Raw genomic sequence first — 25,101 nt, forward strand, 5'->3', positions numbered from 1 at the left:
ATATCGAATTAAAATATCCCTCCAATTAAGATGTAGAAGGATCCATATAATTTTAATGAATGCTAATCCATTACCACCTAAGTTGAAAGTGCTAATAATTAATGCAATATCAAAATTATCATAACCCATCCTAATTACACACTATGTAATGATTATAAACGGATGATTATAAAAAAAGAAAGCAGAAAGTCCTGATAGTCCTCCTGACCACTTTATGCAACCTTGAATTAACACGCGTTCACACGTTTGGCCGGTATAAGAAAAATTCTCGTTTATTTCTGATCGATCTTTGCAATTATAGAATTGAAATAAGGAGAGCCGAGATACCCGCAATCAGGTTTGCGGTTGTCATCTTTTCTTTGCCGAACGATCGCGTCGGGAGATTAAAACGGCGCCGCACGTTTATGAAATTGTTGCGAGAAAAACGCTGGCGGAACGTGTTGCTAAAAGCGTGTTTCGCGAAAGTGCGCGAGCTGTTGGACCACCGGCTACGATATTATGGATGAATTTCGAGATTCCAGTCGTCGTGGCGTTTCCAGCTGATGCTTTTGATAACGTTTCAAACCGTACGCTCGGGCTCGAATCAATTTTCTATCTGGATCAGTATCTTACGCGATTTCTTTCGTTAGTCGCGCGCTTTGAATACATTTATTTATATAGAGAAACCTTAACCACTTCTGCACGAAGAAACTATTTTTACTTAAGTAGATGTTTAAAACTGGTTTCACCGAGGATCTAATTATGCACTTTGTACAAAACTTGTCCTTTTAATTAAATTTCTTGGAATTACAGAATTTGCATGCCTGCCTCCTGCGAGTAAATCCCGAGGGAACGTTGTTAATATGTGTTGTTAATTAATAGTGAAAAAGAATTGATGAATATAGAAAAATGAGATTGCAAATTGAGAAAGAGAAAAGGAAGAGTCACTGATTTATAATAAATGAAATTTGATTATAATGAAGAAATTAGAATCGAAATATGCGTCAATTAAATGGTACCTGAAATTTTAATGGCACATTATCCATAGAGATATAAGAACATTCTCGAATATGTAAAATATCAGGGAATAGTCCTATTTGAAATCCTGAACAAAGGTCTTTTTAAGAGAATCGAATGTTTGGCGGAGATAACGCTTGTCAAGAGTACATTTGCAGAAATCGCAACGCGGTTTGATTGGGAAATAATGAACCATTCATCGTATTCTTCAGATATCGTACCCTCGCATTGCTATTTATTCCGCAATCCACAAATCGCTCGAATGGAATGCGCATAGCATGCCTGATCAAAACGAATCGGAAGGATATTTTAAGTGTACAAGTAACTTCAGTAGATTTTACAAACCCTTCTGAAGTATAAATTTTAGTAGCAGGATGAAAAAAGAAATAGTAATAATAATTTAGAAAATAATTTTCTTAAATTAACCCTCGGAGCAACCCTTATTAACAAATTCCAAGATTATAATAATATTATTAGCTGAAAAATGATAAATAAGATTTGCTGAAATGAAAAATGGAACTTTCAATAGCCTTAACGAGGCAATCAGCGTGAAATCGAAGGCGTGACATTAATGTGACGCCGGTAGCACTCGCGATGCCAGCGGGAGCGTGGTAGCGACCGAGCCGCAGGTCCAAGGACCTCCAAAAAAAATAGAAAAAGGATCAGGTGGAAGGGCAGAAATGCGAAAGGTTCATACCGCGAAACCGCGGAAGTGCAAAGCCGGTGAACGTACTCGAAATCACACGTCGGGTCGTCCGAATCGCGATGGGCCTTCCTCCCTTGCGCTATCCCCTCCCATTGTCTACCCATCTTCTTTTCCTCTCCTTCCTCCCTCTAGAACCACGGCACCAGGAACAGAACGTCCTATCTTCTCGTCTCCTTCTCCCTTTCCAGAACGTCCCGTCGCACTAATAATTCGTGAGTACGTTGCGGTGATGTTGAGCATTCCACCTGCCAACAGCAACCGGGCACATCCCCCCACCTCCGTTGGTACCGGCAGGAAAAGTGGCCGCACGCCTTGCAATCCCAGCATTTCTGTGTTGGTTGTGGCCGTGAACGGGGCTCAAGTCCAAGGGCACGCGAGGGACGAGAGAGGAGAGAGAGAGAGAGAGAGAGAGAAAGAAAGAAAGAAAGAGAAACAACATCGACAGTGCTACGACAGTCGATCCTGCGTGCAACCGCGTCCCTTGTCGTCGGTCGGTCGGTTTCAACCCTGCTACGGCTCAGCCAGCCCGGTATCCTCGTGGTTCCACGTCAATCTTCTCCAGGTACGTAATTTCTCAGGAATGACAAGCAAAAGGGGGCCCGTTAAATCCTCGATCCGAGACGATCACGCTATCTTGCCTCTTGTCGTAACATTATCGTCACGATTGAGTCAACAGCACGACAGGTTATACACGCGACCGGATTCAGCCTTTTAATTTCGTTCAGACAGGGAGGATAGGTACCGTAGTCAGGGAATAGAAACGGAGGTGTCGAATACAAAAAGGGTGATTTATTCGGTCCTCGAGGCTCGAAGAAGCGTGAATCGAAAATTCCCGTGAGAGCGGTGACGGTTTGTCGCGCGTCGAGGACCTCTTCGTAGACCTACCACCCAACGGGTGATCCCTCCGTTCCCGCTGGGAACCGGGCGCTGCCTGGAGGAGCACATGGGTGCGCGATGAAAATTCTAAATCGGATCCTTTCGAGAGCCCCCCCGTCTATATCCCCTCTACACCTTCCCTCCTCGTATTTTTTTTCCAATTAAACGCGAAACTTGGGTGACCGCGACCGCGGGTCCGGGGCCAACTTTGGTTCCGGCGAAAAAAAATTTTTTCCATTTCGCATTTCGTTTTCACGTCTGGCCGGCCACTGAACGAGCCGTGTATACCGAGTTGTATTCTCGATAAAATCGATAAAGTCCTATCCGCCGACGCTTCTAGCCGCCCACTCTGCGTATCGCGAATGACGGCAAAACAATTTTCCATCTGGCCGGTTCCGCCAGGATTTTCGCTCTTCCGGCTGTTCACGCCCAGCTGGAATAATTGATTGGCAAAAGGGCAAGTTCGAAGTGCGCGGATACCGCAAGACGTTACTTGCTTCTCGGGGTTCTAATCGATCAGGAGGAGAATTTCTTTGTGACCTGTTAAAGTGAAATTCTTGAAGGATCGATCAGGAGGAGATTAACGAGTGTCATTCATAAGTGTGCCAATTGTTCTTCGGTTTGGAACAGATATCTTGACGAATGATTTATACCCATTTGATGCTTTGTTTATCTGTTTGAATGATTTATAGCTGACATATGAACTTTTATAGGAAAAAATTGTCTAATGAAATATTTAATACCTTCAGGATAGTAGATTTGGAAAATCAATTAATAAATTTTTCATTATTACTGATACTTACACAGTTAGTGTATAAAATTTACTAATTTTCATTAAAAGTACGAAAATAATAATAATAATTCATGTGATATTCATGTGCTGCAGTAATAAATTAAAAATTGATACATTCAACGATAGTGAAAGTGTTGAAAGTGATAAAACAAAGAAACAAGGTACTTCTATCGACATTGAAATGTAAAGCTATATGTAACACCTTATTTTGAAGTGTTTCGCGTGAAAGAAAAATAAAACGTGAGAAATATCGTGTAAAACATCGGACGGGTAAAAATCAGTTCGCAAGATATCTCGTACGTGGATGCGAAGGGTTGAAGAAAGTGCTTTCAGTTTTCAGCTCTCCTCAATTTTTCAATCTTTCTTTCAACGATTTGCAGTAAAACTCGTACAAACTGTAGAATAAAACAGTGAAGTTTCATGCTTCAATTCACTTATCTCGAAATAAACTATGAAAATTAATTCGCGATTTTTCATATAAATAATCGTCGTAAATTTACTATAAATGTAATAAAAAATTATTGCCACTTAGGGTGCCTTATTTTAATTTAAAATTATTATTTGCTGAGTTTAATCAATAATTTTGTAACTGAAAAAATGCGAAGTAATTTTAATAATATAATCGAGAAATAAATAAATATCAATTCAAATTTTCCCGGGCCCTATAAAAGGGCCCTATAAAATCAGGACCCATTCCCTACATTGTCATTCGTCCTCAAGGACGCCTAAGGGAATGGGAACCGAGGACATCATTTGCTCGCGAGTGTACGCCCTGGTATTGAATTCTTGGTCCGTGGTAAGGTATTCGCGAGGAAATCGGTTTCTGTAATTACCTTAATGAATGGCAACAAAGGGAAGAGCCTTATACCAGGCGATATTATGTTCGCCAATGCGATGCTCTCGGTTAAGTTGCTCCTCTTCTTTTCTCATTCCTTTTTGGTATATCCGCGAACCTCTCGCCGCTAGACCCGTTTCCTTCGCTATTACATTGTGGCGAACTGTTCGACTAACTTTGAAATAATTAGTCCGGATAATGAAGTTCAGCTGCACAATGGCCTTTAGCCGAGGGGGAAGGTAATGAGATTCGACCATCCCTGTCCCGTCGTTTTCGTACGATATTGATTACTTAAAGCTCTTGAACGGTTTTACAAGAGGCTTACCGGGGGATAGGCGAATCAATCTTATCGTTCCTGACTGGGAGCCACGTCGTTTCGCACCTTTGTGTGTGTGTGTAACAACTGATATAGTCGTTAATTAAACGTCGAAGAGTGGCCTGTCCGGGGGAATTAGGTGAATTGTTGTTACGGTCTTGGATAGCGACGGTGGAGATAGCGTTAGAAAAATTTGGAAATTTCACAAGTATTAGGTAAAAACAGCTGCCATTTGAATAATTGTCTCTGAATGATTTTAGATAATAGTTCATTAATGAAACTAATCATTATCTAACACTATTTCTTTAACTGTACTCGTTAACGAACCGATAAATAAGAAACTAACGATTTTCGTTGTCGAATAGGGGATCAGTTTTATCATCGAGGGATCAAAAAGCACTGTTACGTACTCATGCTCTAATTCCATCGTTAATTGATTGGATACACGAAGGAACATTTAGTACACATTTCCTATCTTGTTACAATTTAATTTTTGTAACTTCCACGAATGAAGGAGGTGGAAAAATTTCTGGTGTCGTTAAATCGGTATGAAAAATTATCCAAGTACCATTACACCTGTCCTGCTCCGATTCCCTGATTAATCGACCGAGAAAGAGGATGTAAGTACCTCTGATATGTATCAGATGTATTCGATCGTCTGGAAAAGGTAAAACATTTGCAAAGATAAACGTGGAATCGAATATTTTGTATAAAATTGTTCATTTTAAGCACTAGACTGTGCTGGATTTAAAAATACTATTTCTATCAAAAATTTTTTGCCAAGAAATTCTGATATTTTAGCAATATTAAATATTTTTCAAAAGTATTAAATAATATAATAGAAATTAATTTTGCCAGCATTCATGATCTTTGCTAATTTTAATAATTCAAAAAGGAAATATTGAATTTTTATTATTTTCTTGAGATATTTCATTTCTATATTCCAGTACGTGATCCGCTATTAACAGATCTAAACTACAATTTATCTAATAAAAATCTAATAAAAGTCGAGCATTCAAGATGGCACAAACTGTTCGTCCTACTTTCCTCGAAAAACATTATGTCCTGAGGAACGAATTGGTCCCGCGAGTTGAGCATCTCTTTTATCGGAGTTGTCCAGAGATTATAGGGTACTTAAAGGATCTTAAGCGCAAGAAAATTCAATGGAATTTAACTCTAACGAAGGGAAAAATCGTTTTAGTTGGTTGTCGCATCGACGACTAATCGAATGACAGAGGAGAGTCGAGAGGAGGCGAATACTTACGGTGCATTGTCTCGAGATAACAGGCTATCGATAAAGTTTTTCATTGAACGGAAGTTCGCTGAAACAGTTAACAATCCGTGTAAGTAGTTGAAATGACGTTCGAGCTTTATCTACGTCTCTCTGTCCCCTCCGGTTCGGAACGGAAATATCCTTTATTTCCATCGAGAGTAGCTCGGGGATAGTTCGTAAGCCAGAAAATAAATCTTCATCGTGAGAATTCAGTATGATAGGAACCGGCTCGATCCGAGTGAAGAGGGAGCATCAATAAAATATTAACGAGTACCTTCGATATTGCTTTCTACGTTCAGAACGAAGCCCCCGACGCCACGTAACATTAACGCTACACGGTTAATAAGCCGTGTAAATTGCGAACGGAACTAGTTTCCTTCGATGGGCTTCCTACAGTTCCTGAGGACTTGTGAAATCAATCTTATCGTCCTTGATATAAACCGGTGTTCTATGGGGAGCAGCGACACGATCAGAAGCTGAAATAAGTCCAAAAAATTGTTTTACACCTTTTAAAGCGGATTAACTTGTCTAAAATTAGACCAGACGACTTGAGTTTCTTTTTGGAAATTAAATTACCGGATAATGTGTTTCTGTATTTTTCAAAAAATTATAATTAATTGGGACTGCGAAGAAAATAGTGAAGGACACTTGTTTTTGAATCAAATAAGTGAAGGAATAAATTAAAGAAAATTCTGAAAATAGCACTAAAGCTTTAATAATTAGTTCGATCAGAATTATTCGGGTTGTCCCGAGTTGAATCCAATAAGTTATGAAAATATTCTTAAAAATAATAATCCTTTTAAGATCACTTCAAAATATATTGCAAATGAAATAACGCACCCCGACATCTGTTATTAAAAGATATTAATCATTTATCTTTCAATCTGGTGCATCAATTCTCTCCTTCCAATTAGTAATATAATTTTCATCGCAAACCGAACCCTTCTCTTCTTTCGTTTCGTTATTATTCCACTTAACCAACATCATAAATCAACGCCCTAACCGACCTACAATTATAGCAATTTCCTTTTCAAAACTCAATGGGACATGTAACTGTCAGAAAAATAGTGCTTGCGTTTTTTTAGAGGACGAGTTTATTTCGTTGATTCTTATTGGAATCGATGGAATGTTAGAGAGGAATGAACGATAGGTACTTCCGGTCGATCGTCCTTCGTCTGTTGGCGAACTTTCCTCGTTGCTAAAGGACATAGCAGGAAACTTAGCGGCGACATAATCTGCAACCGCGTTGCGGGGATCCTCTTTCGGCAGTTTTGAGTAATTGAACTAGTTTCCGGAGATAAGACATTTGCCTGCGAGCCAGACGAACTGCTGCCGGAAATAATGAAACTGTTGGGAACCTTTTTTTGTGAAACTTTTAGACACGTGTTCAACGGTCAACAAGAAGCCTCCTTTTTAAGGGGTCAGACAATTTTGAACAATTTGAAAATTTCTATTACATCTTTGAGAACTTATTTTTAAACACCTAAAATATTTGTTTTAATTATCTAAAATTTTGGAGTAAAAATAGGTGGTGTAATCTATAGAAATTAAAAATTGTACCATATAATCAGTCAATGGAAACTTGACCATAAAGCGACTGAAAATGCAATGGTATGTCTTTAATCAGACAGAGGACAATTATTTACTGCATCGTATGTCTGAAGTTGACGAGCATACATCTTTCAGTCTTTAATTGACACGTTAATTTCCTACTCGTAGATCGTAGCCTTAACTGTAACAGCTGCGAAAGAAACGTGGACTTTATGTACGGTAACTCTTAATTAGTTTTTCCGACAGAAACTTGTACTTGAACGCTAATGCGAAAAGTGTTTCTTAAAATATGGCAAGTGGTTCGAGGGAACGACAGAAACGTTTCTTGGAAAGGTAACCCTTGTTTTACATGGTAAATTGGTTCTGAGAAAAGGTCGCGTAAATCGAGACTTATATTGTTTAAATGGAAGAATAGAAATTGAAAAATATATTGGCACATGTAGCTGCCACATACTTTTAAGCTTAACAAGCCAATTATTTAGCAAACCGGATAACAATTCATTATAATTTGGCATTGATTTCGCATGATTAAAACACTAAACAATTTCCATACCCGTTTCTCTAATCGACGTTCCTATGAATTAGAAGAATTACATTGATCGCGGAAATTGAAATCTACAAGACGGTTCCAATTTACGATTCACAGAGGTTGCGGAAGGCTCCTCGTTCCGTGGACAGCTTAAGAATTCCATAATGTCCCTGACTGGATCCTTAGATGCCTGCAGCATCAAATATTCAGCGTGTCCGCTATCGAACGTCATTATCCGTGAAATACTGCTTTTAAACCGAAGGGAAGCTGTACGGTTGTTCGTGAAAAAGCAATTTCCTTGTACGAACAGCGAGAAACGAGACATTACAGGGAACGTTCGACCATAATCATCTTGTTTCTCAAGGAGTTACATATTTTATTAGCTTGTTGCATCGTCAAACCTTATCAATCTTTAGTATACTGCCAAATGAGTCAATGTTCTCTTTAATTAGCAACCAATCAATTTATATTAAAAATAATTTTAAAGAATTTTTGTAGACATTTTCTTTATACTTTAAACCTTAATTTGCTGTAACACAAGTGCAATTTTGCAACACTTTTCTGTCATGAAATTATGTCGGGCTTCCAACGTTTCCATCTGATATTTCGCTTTCTGGTCGTTTGTATGGGGTCGTGGACTACGCGTTCTGGATACCGTGAAAAATACACACGGTGGCGGGTTTTCTTTCCTTTGAACAGGGACAAAAACGAAGAGCGAAGCGGGACACAATTTACACACAAAGGAATGCGTTTGTATTCGACAAAAGCGTTGGCGTGCGGGAATCGCGCGAATGCGTGCGTTTCGATTCTGCGAATCGGGATCCACGATCGACACGATCCATGTATCCTTCGATCCAATTATCCGTTGTTAACGAGGAAACGGTCTCTGCCAATTAATCGTACTCCAGCAGTTTAATGCGCCTTGTAAAACGTAATTTTTCTTGGCGCCCGCCCGGCGTGCAACAGGAAACGCGATGAGTGATAAGAGAAAGATTAGGGGCTGCCTGTTGTTTTCTTGGGAATAAGAGATAACAAATAAGTCGTGGGGTAAATTCCTGAAATAACAATGTATTAATCTATTATCTACCACTGAAACACTTACAGTTATCACGTGGAGTTAAAAGTAGACAAATTGGAGCACACTGTGTTAATATTAATAAAAAGGGATAAAAATAACTTCATATTAAATCAGAACTAAAGGAACTGAAGAAAAGTAAATCTAGGGTAGATATTGCATTACTTAAGAAATAAAATGTTGAATTCTTCATTTTGCAAATATATTACATAAAATAATATGTTACACAATTTTTTGCTTAATTTCCCCTCAAAATTACAAATTTGTAGTATTCTATTTTTAACGTTTAAACAAATATCTCACATGGCAAAACATGTATGAATGGTTGGCTAACGGATTCAGAATGATTAAATCTGTTTGTACAACAGCAGGGATCCTTGACTAAAGTTGACTCAACCACTGCACATAGTGTTACTTTCTTTTTGTGTATGTTACACAAGAATTGCTTACCTTCATCTTAATATCTTCAAAGCATGCATGGCTACAGGTAAATAATTAATTGAAAGGAAGGTTATTAAATGGAGGATAATTAGTTGAAGGTGTCAAGTCATTAAAGTAGTTAATTATAGGCTCGATACTTCTCGTTTACACTGCAGGATTATTCAATTCATTATCTCGTTAACTAATCATCTATTAATCTCTGAACACTTACATCGCATTTTTCAAACTCGTCCTGTTTCAAATATTAAAATTTCATACGAAGCCTACGATTTTAAATTTCCTTATATTTAAGCTCAAGAAAGTCACTAGTTTCCCAAACTCGGGTCTTCTATCGATACAAGGCTTTCGTAAAAAAGATCCCCAACGAAATGTAAAGATTTCTCTCCCTTAAACCTCAGAACCGAGCAGCTGAAAGGATTATAACCGTCTCGTTCTAACGGTACAACTGTATGCGTATGTGCAAGGATTCAGCTTCGAGCGAAATCGGAATAATATTCTCGGTGCTCGCGAATTCGTCTAGCTCGTTTAAACGCGAGAAAACGAGGATGCTCGTAAGACTTCCGGGCAAGAAATACCTCGTTAGAACCTGAGAAAGTAACAGATCAACGAGGCTGTTATCACCAGTTGATTCTTGTTTCTGTTTATTAACGCAACAGTTGAAAGAGAAATAGGAAAACACTTTTAAATCGTTAGGCAAGTGCATTTCCGTATAAACAGTAAAAGGGTTAACAACAGTTCTAAGTATCTACAAGTGGTGCAGATTGCTTTTTGCCTTAAATTGTAAAATTATTTTAAAATTTTATTAATTATTTAATATTTCAATGCTTCCAAGTATTATTTATAATTTGTATCATTTCATTCTTAATAAGAAAATGGATTCGCACTTTATAAATGCAACAATGCATTTGTAACAAACTTCATTTTATGAGAAATGAAATGAAATGAAATTACTTTTCCACTTTTCCCTTGAAACTACCTACATTCCACTTAGCAATGATCAGTCTGCACATAATCATTAATGAACACATTACCAGCCGGAGAACTGTACTTACTATTCCAGTCACTCTCGATTAACCATCACCTAGCTGAGATTCCTCGTTACTTATCAGAGGATATGATCATCTCTAATCAATTTGACGTATCCGCGTATCGGGTAACCGTACACAGACCTCTATTATCCGTTCGTTCGTAGCACGACTGTAATCGCTTTGACATTATTGCTCCGATAAACTCCGCTTTCATTCGACCAATTAAAGGAAATTAAATCGGCCAGGAGAGGCTATCCTTCTACTCTTTTACACGTCGACGGTTCCGTGCTCGCGTCCCTTCCGATGAAAGCCAACCTACACACCCCTAGATACATTCTGACATTCGAGACAGATGATGGGAACGTGTTTGAACGCGACCTTGTGGCAAAGAGAAGCCAACGATCTTGCAAACAGCCGCTGCTGTCGGTTCAATTTTCACCACGGTTTCGCGACTCCATAGAAACAGCCTTTTTACTACAAAAGGATTCCTATTGTCCTTCAAATAATTCCAATTTCACCTGTTTTTGAAAATATGATAAATTTAATTAGAAAAATACAATTATTTCATGCTAAGTAATTGTAATTATAATATGTCTGACTATATATACTTTTTTCTACTGTAACAGTGAATGTGTTAAATAGCGAAGGAAACAAAATGAAATGAAATATGAAGTGCCATAATATCCATATGATGCATCATAAAATTGCATTATCACCAAGTGCTGATGCATCAGCTCAATTAGAATCCCGCTAAAAAAATTTCGCACCCCCGTTACCCTTCCCAGTTACCTGGGACTCGTCTCTTCCATCTCCTCCCAGACTGAAATTCTGATAAGATGGTGCAGCGGGGAAGTGTGCAGCCACTTCCGCTTGTAGATCATTGTTTGCGAACGGTTAATAGCCCCCTGGGTACACCTAGCAGACCGTCCGAAGTCTGGTCGGTCTCATGGAAGCGCAAACCATCTACCACCACTCTTCTTCGGCTCTGTTCTTCCGTCTCCGTCTGCCAGTTTTCTCCCCCTTTCCTGTTCGTTTCTTCTTCCTTTCCGTTTTAACTACGATCATCCGCAAGGTACGTCTCTCTTTCTCCCGGGAACGTGTGTCTCTCAGAGCTGACTTCCCTATTGCGCTCGTTCCCTCGAAAAATTATGCGCTCTGGAAGGTGAACATCCGTTTTACACGAGACCAGCTCGCGCCCCTCTTACGTACGAGTATTCCGAGCGCGTGGACCCTGTGCGTGCGTGTGCAGGCCCGTTTTTCCCTTCGAAAGCGTGCGGCCGCACGCGAGCACGACGTTCGCACCGGGCGTAATTGAAGACTTCGGGCTAGAATGGGAGTGCCACGTGGACGAGCGAAATTAATTGCCGTTAGCACCGTTAGACCCATAGATCGTAGGTGGCTCGCCGCGGGCACTGTATTGACGCGGTTCTCGGAAACGGAACAGAGGATTTGTTCGCGGTTCAATGACTGTTCGACAGTCTTTTGTAAGCGACAGCTTCGGTTTGTTCAGAACTTTATTGAAGTGGAGGTTGTGGATTATTGTGAAGGAATTTGAACTTGGGTGTTGATTTTGGATTCATTGAATAACCCATGAAGTGGACATTTGGATGATGTTAGTGATCTATAATTGTGTTAAGGGATCAATCGTGACTCAAACTTAATTTTTAAAGGAACAGTGGAAAATTTAGAAGATTCAGATTGGGACTCTCTCCATGGTCCGCCGCCCCAGTTAATGAATAATGCTACGTTTATAGGTATGATAATTGCAGGGTTAATTTACACTAATAATTAGCACATCGACTGTCATGGTAGAGGTGTTAAAAGTGCTTAAGTATATGAATAAAATTATAATTGTTCTGTGTTATTAGTAGATGATATAGTTAATAGCTGTTTTATGATAATTTGGTTATTAGTATAGAAAATTTTATGATATTGTAGATAATACTTTAAATAAAATGATATTAATAATGATTATTCCTGAAAGGCTCGCGATATTGAATTAAAAGCAGCTACTTTAGGTAATGTTCGCAACCGGAAGGTGGGATGGTTTTTATGCGCAGAATCGAAAGTTCTTCTTCATTTTTTTTAACCAGATAATTAGCAAGATTGATTATAGAGAAGCATAGCCATACAAGGCTTCCTGTTCTTCACGCAATAACCACGGCAACTTTAAACAAGTTGTTCTGATGCTTTTAACTTACTATTTGAGTAAATTAAATTATCGTAAATAATTTAAATCGCTACGGCTTTTATCCTATCAGCTGTTCCAGTTGATAAATTTCTACGCGAGAAGCGTGTCAATGGAGAACAGCAAACCTCGATACAGGATAAATTTTGTTCGACTTATCTCTATACAAGGTCGTACGGTACCATTTGCATCGATTCGAGAAAGTAGGATTAATGTCAACTACTTCTGAACGATATCCTGGCTCGCTTACGAACTGCAGAAATGTAATCTCCGGAAGAATTAAAATTCAACGACTAATTGCTATGGAATGCGCGTGGAAAGAGTGCACACATTGAATGGCTTATAAATAATTAATAGACAGAATGCTCGTTTCATCTATTACGTGGTTTACGACTAAAACTTTACGTTAAGGAATTCAGAGCTGGCATCCAATGTTAAATAGATAGATAGGAATCTAAGTTGGGGTTAAATTTCTTTCATTTATACACAACAGGAATTGAAAACGCCTTTCAATCAACTATTCAGATCAGAAGAACGGAATCGTTCAGCTAATTAATTATGACGATGAAATAATTGTATTAGAAACTGATCAGAATAGATGGTGAAGATTAGAATGAAATGCATCCTCGAATAACAAGAATCAGAATTTCCAGTTACACTTTCTAATATAAATCAAGCACGAATGAGCACGGAATGATATGCTATGAAAATCCATTACCTCGAAACAATATTAATAAATTACTTCGAACCCACGATCATGGTGCGCTAAAGATATATAAGCTTCCACGATAGCACAATGTTTCCAGGCGCGAAAAAAATTAATAACACGGAGTAACAAGGCAACGATCTCTTTTCCACAAACTGAAAACACGCGGACAGACTCGTTCAACGGCCTGCTTGTCGAGGTTAACGGTGAAAACGAACGATACCTGCGTGTTCGAGCATCGGATTACTTAATTCCGTCAGACATATAAGAGAGAGACTCGAACCGACGAGTATTCTGCGAAAGGATTAACGGTTACTCGATCGAGGAAAAAAGGATTGATATCGGAGGTGGAAACAGTAATTTGCGAAAGTTAAATAAAAGGTGGTTCGTTTTAAAATAATTGGCGAGCCTCGATGATCATTTGATAGATGTGATCTTGGGCAGGAAAAGGTTCCAGCCCTTGGAGAAGTACTGGAACTAGACTTCCCCGAAATCGACGATCAACGAGAGTACAGGGTGTTCGAACTGGCCAATGATTATCTTCGATACCGTTGATTGTTCAAGGAATTGTCTGCGATCACGGTTAGTCTGTTTAGACAGGCTTCGATTGATATGATTTCTGGAATTCTGAAGTTACTTTACGGATCTGAATGTATTATTATAGGGAGGAGGGTAGAATTCGATTAGAGAATCAAATTATTTCTCGGATATCCTTCGAATCGAGCAGTGGATTCAATGCTTTTTTATTTAATTTTTAATTATAATTTTATATTAATATTTTAAAATAATATTTGAACGATCTTTTGCCAAATGAATATGAAATGCAATATTAAACGAAAATTTTACTTAAGTTAAGGAATATTTGGAATGAAAATTCAATAATTTAAATTTCTTTGGGATCTCGGGTCACCTTTGATCGCGATACACAGTAATTACCCTGACGGGTTCCTCGACTTCCGGTGTAGCCGAAACGGCGGGCCCCGAGTTCTTTCACGCATCCCGACATGTTTGACCGCGATAATTGAGGGAACAATCTCCGGAAGCTTGGCTAATTGGAATCGAAAAGCAGTTGTAACGTATTACTGGATAACGGTAGGCATTAATTTAAAAGTCTGACTTGTGTCAGAATGTTGCAGGTGTGTATATAACCGTACGTAGGTAGGAAGCAAACATGAAGATAGAGAACCACGATTCAACCTTGATTCATATATAATTGTAATTAATGAAGCATGTAATCCTCGCTTACCATTTATACATCTTAAGGTGATTCCATTAACTGTTACAATAGTCATAATAAATATTCAAAATGAAATATTGGACAATATGTCTAAATAGTAATGTGTCCCAGCAGAATTTACTAGACGTATATACATATTCATGGAGGCATTGAAATGTAAATATACGGTATTTGGGATATGGTAATAGGTGCATAAAAATGCATATTCAGAGGGTTGAAAAAATAGTGGTCAAACTTTAAGAACATTTTTTTAATATACTTATACGAAAAAATGTGGTGAAACATTAGACGTTTAAAATATTATGTCTTCAGAAAAAATCCAATTAAAAAATAGGTGCTGAATTAATGAATTAATTTTTATACTTAACGAAAATAAGGAACATTCATATAAAATTTCCTGATTTTGAATTTTTCTGACTTCCATAGGGGTCATGGGACGTATGAATAAGGAATGGTCCCTATATGGACCATGGGACTGTAAATCCCATAAACAGAAAATATTTCTAGTCACGTCAATGCACTTCAGTTTCATTCTCAGTATCGCAACTTTGTTCTCTGTTAACTTCCTATGAGAAGAGTTTTACCAACAAGGCAAGTGAGAAAAGAAAATGGTACCGGCATTTTCTACGGAATTTCCTCAAGGGTTCACGCATACAACGGCGCCACGCGTCTACCGCTAACGAGCATGTAATATTTACATCGGCTGCAATAAACGAAGGTTGTTCACATCTCCTTCGCGTAATCGAGAGAGTCCCGTAACGAGGCGCCAGACTTTGCTCGTACTCCTCGACTACGGAAACGTACCTTCACCGGTGTGTTCCGCCCTCTTCCTCTCCCGCCCCGCCTGCATGTTATCTTACGTGTCATTAACACCGCGTGGGTACGAACAATGAGTCCCGTGAGAATATTTTTCAACGACCTTTGCCAGCCTCGAATTGTCGCCTTCAGTGAACTTCGAGTATTTAAATTGCATCACTGAATCAAAATATGAAATCATTATATTGAAAATTATTTTATTATTTTAGAAGATACACTTCTGAAAATCATTGGAAATGATTTAGATTGTAATTTTCAAAATTCTCAAAATTTGTATCTAATTATTAATTAATTTTTAAACATTTTTATTTTCTTCCATCCAAAAATTTTGATTTATATTGAATCTTATACTGAATCGGATTAAAGTATCATGTTTACGTATGTGTTTCCTTAGAATCACAAAAGATTCAAAGTACTAACATCCATCATCTTGAATGATTTTTCTTCACCCTTCGTTAGCAATATTTCCTGAGCCAACTACGTTAATTATTTTCAATTTTTCGAGAGAACGAAATTTTTGTTAGCTTGAAGGAGCTTAGACGCGTACGAGATAATCTACAACGGAGTTGTTTCGCTTCACCTTGAACATGGATTACGCATTAGAAATCCTTAGTGAAATACACATGTGGATTCGCTCAGAGGATCGCAATAGAAACTCCTTCGTCTTGTTCTTTATCGTGGCAGGCAAATCTTACATCCGTTTTATCATGATTACCTGGCTGCAAGGGAACGTCAGAATTTAGTAACCTTAAGGCTGGTGGAATTAGGAAATTGTAGATAGAATTTCTCTTTCTTACATAGATCGTTAGTTTGAAAAATTTACACTTCTGTATATGCTGATGTTTGTCATTTATTATTACTATTAGGTGGATACAAATTTAGGATCATTTTAACCCCTGCCCTTACTGCATCTTTCTGTGTCTATATAGACCTTATTATAATTAAATGTATTCATACTTGAAAATATATTTTAAATTTTATACACAATTCTAATGACAATAATTATAAAGTCAATATTGATAACATAAAAAATGTTATGGATCAATGGACAACCCCTATTGATTTCGATAAGTCTCAAATTCATTGAAAGAGAAATCTGTTCTATAACAGAAAATTTCATCTTAACCATCTTCTATGTAACAATAGCAATATAAATCAGAAATTTTCAAGCGCCTCTCCTCCATTATTCAGCTTTCTCGTCAGATATCGATAGGACGATACTCGCGTGTGCACCGAAGAAAAGCGGTAAAACTTAACACCGCGCAAAAAACATATTCGAAGGAAGTACTTCATCGTATCAGCGTAACAGCTTTCAATCTGCTAAGCGTTCGAATTACGTTTCTTGCAGCTGGCTCCAGGAAGAATGTTTTCTGACGTTTACGACGCCGTCGAGAGGAGCCCGCTTTTAAAGTTAACGCCGTGTCCCGTGGTTTGCAGGAAAAATCGTGGAAAATCCGTTTGAATAGAATGTATCGAAGACAGAATGAAAAATTTTAAGCAGGGTATTCTATTGTACAATTAGAAAAATACAATTTTATTATAATTCCTTGCAAAACAAAAACGATCTAAATAATGATTTCATGAAAATCCTCGTAATGCTCTACCCCGGTGGTCTTCTTCTGATCTGTTAAGTGTCGCGAATTGGAAACCACCGGGGCGGAAGGGCGAATAGGATTCAAATGGCTGAAGGTAGAGTCGAGGCTCTTCCGGGAAGCAGCAGCCGACCGAAGAGGATTAGAAACGACGCGAGAGTTTGGAAGCGAACCGTAGCCCGGGTAATCCGTAAGGTATGATATTTCGTGTCCAAGGCGATAGCCGGGGAACAGAGAATTAAATTTACGCCAAACAGAAGTTCCACCGTACGACCACTGTCAGAGATTTTCCTTCGAAATTTGTAACAATTATACAATTACGAGATTCATAAATTTCCCGAAGCCACGAAAGTGTTAATATCAGGAGGACAAGTTAATTTATTCGATTCGAAGATAACACGAATGTAGCAAGGATTCTTCTATCGCAATGGTGATTTATCATAAGATTCCAATGGTGTTTGATTCGCGTTACATAGCTGTTCCTTAAGATTTTCTTACGGTAGCGTTCCAACTGCGATTACTTTCGTGCCCGAAGGTGACGCGTAAATCATCGGAGGAACGAGGCTTAAACGTGAAATTTTCCTCCAATCAGGCCAGTTGCCAGGTTTCCGGCACGTAATTAAAGACACTCGAATTGCTACTCGACGATAACGAGTCGAAGGAGAAAAGGAGGCGGTCAACGAGCCGGACAGCTCCAAGAAGCGTGACTAACAACTTCATAGATTCCACGATGTTCAGTTTCAGATTATCGGCGGATTCTTGCTTGATAATTTACGGTACCTGCTGTCCGTCAAATCGTAAAACCCTTCGTACGACTAACGTTATTATATGCCTTAGAATGCCTCTTAATGAGCGGAATAAGCGTAAAAATAGGGTCAATGGTAAATATTAGCGGCTCGTTTGACGCGTAATCCCTTCTGAAAAGGGAAGGACAGCATAGTCTTGTTTTTGAAACGAAAATGCAAGTGCATTACACGAGGCGGTTCTCTTTCATGCGTTTCAGAATGCAACGACCAGGTGGAACGTGTCGAATGATAATAAATGGAATTTATTGACTTGAATGAGTCATTTCTACGTGGGAGGTGAAGAATTTATGGATTATTATTTTTTTAGTAAATTATTATCTCAGAATCGAATGATAAAATATTTGCAATTCTAAATTAATTAATCAATCAGTAATGTATTTAACAGTCCTCAGAATATATCATCGGTATTTCTACCATGGAAATGAACGCGTTAAAGCTCGAAAATAAACTTTCTAGTGGTTGTTGCTCTCCCGTGATTTCCTTCCTGCCCGTTCGGTAAAGGGAGTCGATGCGACAATTTCAAAGGCAGAGTGGAAACGACGCCAGCCGGTATATTACACATCTTTTTAACCTCCGCGACGAGTTTGCACGCTTTGCAAATATTCAAATGGCTCCGCTAATGGTCCCTCTTTCGAAACGCGTGCTCCGCACCGCACTGCTCGGCTCTTGCATCAAAGTGGCAGAACGCGAACAACCGTTCGAAAAGGGACATCCATCTTCCCCTGACCCACCCAATGCAACTCTGCGACTCGAAAATTACGGGCTAACGGAAAGTCTCCAACCGTCCGGTTCCTTCTTCCTCGTACTCCTCTTCATCGTTTTTTAACCCTCTTTCTCCTTGTGTCTCGAGGGAACATTTCTTGCCGGCTGGTCATTGACTTCATCTTCGATCATTATGCCTCGTCATTCGAAAGCGTGTCTGGTTTTTGCTTTCTTTTAATTATAATGTTACCGGATCTTCTTTGTGCAAATTTCAAACTTCAGATTGTTATATCAAAAGTGTCATGTAATATTTTTATAAAAATTCAATATTTCTCTACTTTAATTTATAATTAAAATATCCTCTGATTTATGACAGTCTGCACGAAACACGATTCAGGAGTGACAATGAGCGATAAGCTGAATTCGAGTAATCCCCCAATTATTAATAGTCCTCGACGAATAACAGGGGAAGGTCCGTTGCTCGGTTTATCACGGTCTTACAGTACATTGAGAGTTTGAGATCCGACGGGGGGTAGTAGTGGAGCACCAAGAAAGGGAAATTTCGCGAAAGTGCACGCAGCTGGCGAGTAACAGTCAAACTTGCCGTAGGCCATTCAACCAAGTCGTCGAACTCTCGGTAGGAGTTCTATATCGCCGGCAGCGTTTCACCATAGAATGTAGCAAGGATCCTTGGTATCGCACGATAAGAATAACAGTCGAATCGCGTTTAGAGAAACGTTCAACGGGATATCGCCCACGCGAATGTGGCCAGATGCTTGGGAATCTGATCAATCGAACGAGAGTTATCTTCTTATCGAAAGAGGATAGAAGAAGGAAAGATCAGATAGGATTGATTTTATCTATTTTTAGAATTACTAGTTTGATGGAATCTGAAAGGAATTTTATAATTTCTGTTGAAAAATTACTAATTGCAAAATTATAATTAATTTGGAACAGAATAGACATTACTGTAAATAATTATCACGAAATTAAATTAAAACTGGGGCTCTCTCCATGGTCCGCCGTCCAAAGATTAAAGATACTATGAAATGAAATTAAGCACTACTTCACTATTATGCAAGTGTATAAAGGAATTTAAAATAAAACATTCCTCCAGTATTTAAGATGCATGTTGCACGCTACTAGGTAGAATCTATAATTTGGAAAGGTTAATAATAGCATTGGAACTATGTATTAACACGATGAGCTGACACTGTGAACATGGATGTGCGTGTTAAGATACATTTTGAGAATAATTATAGCAAATGCCATCATTTAATTTTTCAAATTAAGCACTTAATTTTCTCTCATGTCTTACCAGTATAACACTGATGCTCTTTAAAATTTCAAAAAATCCAATTATTCATTGTGATTCGATTTGAGAAATTGTTTTGAGATGAAAAAATAAACCACTGCAAATTTTTATGTTTAATTAATGAAAATAATCATTATAGCAATTAGCAATAGTAGATAGAGCAAAGCTTTTAAAATTCAAAGTAAGGATCTCAAATTCATTAAGAATAGAATCCTCTGAAAATTCAAAGAATGGTGCCCCCCTTGACTCATAAATTTTTTTTCTCTCTTTTTTTAACCAACCATTTCGCGAAAAATCTGCCCTTAGAAAAAAAAAACAGAACATAGAGGGGAACAGGTGGAGATTGCGTAAAAATTACCGCGGCAATTAACCGGGAACGTGACCCTCCGGCTGCTAATTCGTTGTTCGAGGATTCGTAGAGTGCTCTTCACGTAAGACCGTGAATGGGAACGCGCGAAATTCCGGGCGTGTTCTCGATCCAGTATGCGCCACGAAAATAAAGACGAGGGAAACACGCTCGGTTCGGAATCCCGTTACGCAGTCTCGGACCGAAAATGGTTCTGCTTCAGTTGCCACTAAAACGATGGGAATTTCGCGTTGCACGCGGCCAACGGCCAGATGAAAGGAGAAAGAGCGAGCTGCTTCTGCGGTAACAGCAGTTACACCGGTAATTTTACTTTACGCCGGCAATAAATGCGCTCCGCTCACGCACGCTTCCGCGATACAGGCGTTTCCTCTTCTCCTTCTGTATACGCGCCAGCGAATTCTCGCTACCTGTTCCTTAAAGTCGTCTTCGAAACGCCCACGACGCGGCACGAGCCTCCAAAAAGAAGGAAGATAAATAGAGAGAATATGTAACGAGGTCTCGGAACTTCTGGTTGGATCTTCATTAACATATTCGCTAATAGGGGTTACACGTGTATGACATATCAGTTTCTCGCGATGAATCAGTCAGATATAAAGAGAAAATGTCGTAGAATGGTCAAATTTTTAATTTAATTTTATTGGAATTTATTTTACCCATGAAATAATTTTATTTTAATTGAAAATTTAATAAAATTTTAAGTGACAAAAAGCGACAATATTGAGGGAAAATATAAATAATGCAATAAATATTCAAATGACGTGAAATAATAGAAAATTTCAAAATGAAATATTATGGTAAAAAATCAAAATCCTGTAATTTAAAATAAGAAATTTAAAACCATTCATTTTCACTGATTAGCAATTCTACGATTAACCGCAATTAATATCATTAGCTTATCTCCAAATATCATCTAGATTATCAAACAGAAGCATTCAACTGTTTGTTATATAACAATTTAGATTAATTTAAGTTTGACAAAGCAGACCACTCTCTGGTAACAAGAAAGGGGTTCGTACAAGTACTTGAAATTCTCTAACGAGTTTGTCATTAATCGTCTGTCAAATAGGAACAAAGGGAATATGTCAAGCGGTAATTTCGTGGTCTGTAAAAGAATCCTCTTCTACCGTACCAAATTTCGCGTCGAATAGTACTTTGCTTGGGTTAAATGACAAAGGAACCAGGTAAACCGATTTCGTTACCGGGTGTAACATTGTCAGATGATTAACAGAAATCCGCTGACCCTCGTGATTGAACGTTGGAAACGCATCAGATTATGTTCGCACTGATACTGTGACAGACGACTGATGATGACATTTCTGTTAACTGCTGCTTTGCTCTCTGCTCTGTGAATCGTTCAGCTCAAAATTGCAATTCTACAATTATGTGCTTTGCAATAAATACTACATTGTTGAATATGGCTTTTTCTATTCTAAAACAAATTAAAATTCTATAAAATTATTCAAAACACACCATTGAAATTTTTATGTAATTTTATATATCAGGAAATTAGAATTTCTATTCATAGGTCGATGCCTTAGAAATTGTTAGAAATTTTTAATCTGCAGAATATATTATGAAAATCAAAAAGGATTTCCTTCTATGAAATGGAAATATGTGCAATTATAACCCGATTAACAGTTTTCGCCACGATCATGCTCCCCAATGAATTAAGCTGATACCAGCTTGGTGCTTGCGTTTATGTTAAATGCATAATAGTGAATTCGGTAATAATTGTTCGTTCTATGTATTCCCCTGGCGAGCTTCAGAATAGGATTAAGCAAGTGCCAATGATATGATAGACAACTAGATACAGTATTATATCATCGTTATAGCGTTATTATCAGAGTGTCCGATCGCGTTCTCTATAGATTCGGTGTAACAGAACATAATTATTGATTCTATGGAACGGTCGGTGTAGATATGTCAATCTTCTGAAGAACGATAGACAGCCCCGAATCTGAATTACTCGTGTTCGATGTTTGATAGACAAATCGAAACATTATCGGTACGCCGCATTAATCAGATAATTTTCATTGAATGTAAGTAATTTGATAATTAATTATCTTCTTGTCTTGCAATTTTCCTGGTAAATGAATACCTTGGAGATGCCATGAAATTTTTATCATTTTCTCGCTGCAATTTAAAAATAATTAAATTTATATAAATATGTATCAATTTTTCTATATTTTAACATTGATTTCGCTTAGAAAAAAAACAATCCCTCTATTTTTTCATAAATCTCGAAAAATAGAATTTTTCATCATGCCACCACTGCAAGATTATCCACAGCGGAATGATCAAACGAACACCATTAATTTCATGATCGATCGACTGTACAATCGGTGGAAATAACTAAAACAGATGCACAGATTAGACGTACCATCGAATTCCCGGAAGATCCGTTTCTGATCCTCGTTCGAGGCATAACCATTTCAGCAATTCTAATCTCCAATATTCCCCTGCGATCGGCCATTTCACGACCGAGTGTGTTCCAATTAACCCTCAGCCGGAACTAACGCAGTCCTCTAAACTCGTCGTAATCGCGGACATCAGCGTTCATGCCAAAAAGGCAGCGGTTCTCGGTAGCCGCGGGGGGTTGGGTCAGAGACCCGGGGGGTGCGGTCGCGATGAAATCGAGCGATGACGACGCGTAATTGCTTCTGCGGATAAACAACCGCCCCGAAAGTTTCGGCGGGCTAGCCGCGCGTTGTTTGGTCCAGGGTTCGCGGAAGCGTCAGAAGAAGAGAGAGGTGGAAGCAGGGTCGCAGGGGTGGTTGTGTGCGCGTATCAAACTTTGTTTTGTCGTTTGCCCGCACGACGACGTAACTTACCCCCGGTGTTTACTAAACGCAGTTACGTTCGTGCTCGCTCAACCCTCGACTGCCCCTTTCTTACCGTCGTTATTCCCGCTTCCCGGGCTCATCCCGGTGGTTGTCCAGGCACCACCTACCGTCAGGAACGGAACAGGCGTACGCCTTTTCAACGGCCTCGCTTGGCCACTTTATCCACGGTGCACACGCCATTAATTCCCCTCCCACCCCCTATCCAGCTTTCGGCGAAACGTTGGGAGCACAGAAATTTCAGATGTCTCTTTACGAGCAAACGTGTATCCAGAAGCTTCCTCCATTTACTCGGCTCCATCCGCCGCGGCGCCGACGTCGACACCGCGTAGACAAGTGTGCTTGGAAATTGCACGGGATGTGAAAAGGGGATCAAGAGGGACGGAGGGTAGGCAAAGTGCTGAGAGAAGCGAGCGTTTCGCGGACCCTGAAGAAAAAATGTGTACGGAGAACGGGTAAATGACGAGAAAAAGAAGAAAAGCTTCCGGGAAGCGGTGCTTGTTTCTCGGGGGCGGTTTAGGGATGTTCCGGGCAGAATTGAATTTGGGAGTCAAAAGTATTGTAATAGGTATTCTAATATTGTAATATTTTAATTTTTAGAATATTCTAACTAGAAATATTCTAATCCTCTCCAAGAATTATTCTCAATAAATATAATAATATTTCTTAATTTATCTAATGATATGAAACAAAAATTCGGTACACAACATAATAGATCTCAGGAAACAAAATTATTCAGCAATAATGAAAGAAAACATATGCACCCTATTATTATCGTAACTGCAATGATGATTCAATAAATTGTATGTAATGGAACAGAGTACCGAACGTATCTAATTACTCTTAATGAAGGTATTAATCAATAATCATGATCAATAGAGAGGGTTTAATTACAGCAAATTTGCGTATATGTAGTACAAATGAAGAAATGTCACCGTCATTTGAAAATCGTCCAGGCATAATAATGAAATAAATTACGTTTAACAAAGTAATAAACGGCTGATGACAATTAAATGGATCCTGCAACTCTATAATTTAAGCTCGGTCGTTCGCTAAACTGATTAAAGCCTGAATGTCTTCCGCAATGCTATACAACTTGGATCTGTCTGTTGGAAGCTTGATTGCTTTTAAATCTAATAACTAACTCGTAATTAACTGAAGACTGATTGTCGGGTAGCTAATGGTTTCCAAGCTTTCTTGCTTGACGAATGTCTGACGACTAACTGATGACTAGATGAAAGACTGATTGCTTTTAACAATTCCAGTTGTTCCGAAGACATCCAGTCATTTCCTCTTTCATTATTCATTGTTGAGTTATTAATTCAACAACTACATTACATTAATTGAAAATTAATTAACTGTATTTTAATTATTAGAAACGAAAATTTGCTCCAATGCACATGGTAATATTTTCTTGCAAAAGATTTTTTTTCCTCAGAATTATTAAACGAACGTTCATAAGCTGAAAATTATGAGATGATGCACGACTGTAATAAATTCCTTTAATAACACGTGTTAACATTTCATAAAATTCCTCCATCTTCGAAATATGTAAAAAGTTTCCCTCTTCTATTCGAGATTCTCTCAGCTTGAAAGTTTTTCGAGGATAGAACTTTTGAGAACACAGTGCTATCACTCAACAACTTAGAAGATACCCTTGCTTTTTTCCATTTCGTGACAAAATCTCTAATTAACCTTCGTGTTAATTTATCAAAGGGAACATTTGGGAAAGAATCTCGCCTAAAGTACCGTGGCAAACGCTTTGCAGCTTTTAAAATGTAATTCCAGCAATTAGCGTGTACGAAAGAGAAACGCTTAACGTTAAAAACATTTGCTTAGAAGAAAAATATTTTAACAAACGTTTTCTTAAAACCTTCTCTAGAAGCTTTTAAGTAGCTTTGGGACATTTTTGTAAACTGTAATTTATATATACTGAAGAATTTGAGAAAATTTTAATTATTTTACTAGTTAATTGAATGTTGATTAAAACAATATTTTCCATTTATTACTACTAATTTTGTATAGAAATGATTTATTACTGAATTAGTGATTTATTATCACGAATCAAACACTGAAAGATCTTCAATCAAGCAGATTGCAAAGCAGTTCCAAG

At 38.3% G+C, this 25,101-nt stretch overlaps 2 protein-coding genes across 3 annotated transcripts in view; one reads left to right on the top strand and one right to left on the bottom strand.

Annotated features, from left to right (window-relative positions):
• Atg16 (Autophagy-related 16) overlaps positions 1 to 25,101 on the bottom strand; it is a 397,790-nt gene that overhangs the window by 60,702 nt on the left and 311,987 nt on the right. The window lies entirely within an intron of this gene.
• The window catches only part of neo (ZP and PAN domain-containing protein neyo), a 192,235-nt gene continuing 169,157 nt past the window's right edge, over positions 2,024 to 25,101 (top strand). Inside the window, exon 1 of the mRNA XM_034328169.2 lies at positions 2,024 to 2,264. The gene's annotated coding sequence lies outside the window, so the exon portion shown is untranslated. The remainder of the gene's footprint in view (positions 2,265 to 25,101) is intronic.

Source organism: Osmia lignaria, chromosome 1, assembly GCF_051020975.1.
Source record: "Osmia lignaria lignaria isolate PbOS001 chromosome 1, iyOsmLign1, whole genome shotgun sequence".
NCBI lineage: Eukaryota > Metazoa > Arthropoda > Insecta > Hymenoptera > Megachilidae > Osmia > Osmia lignaria.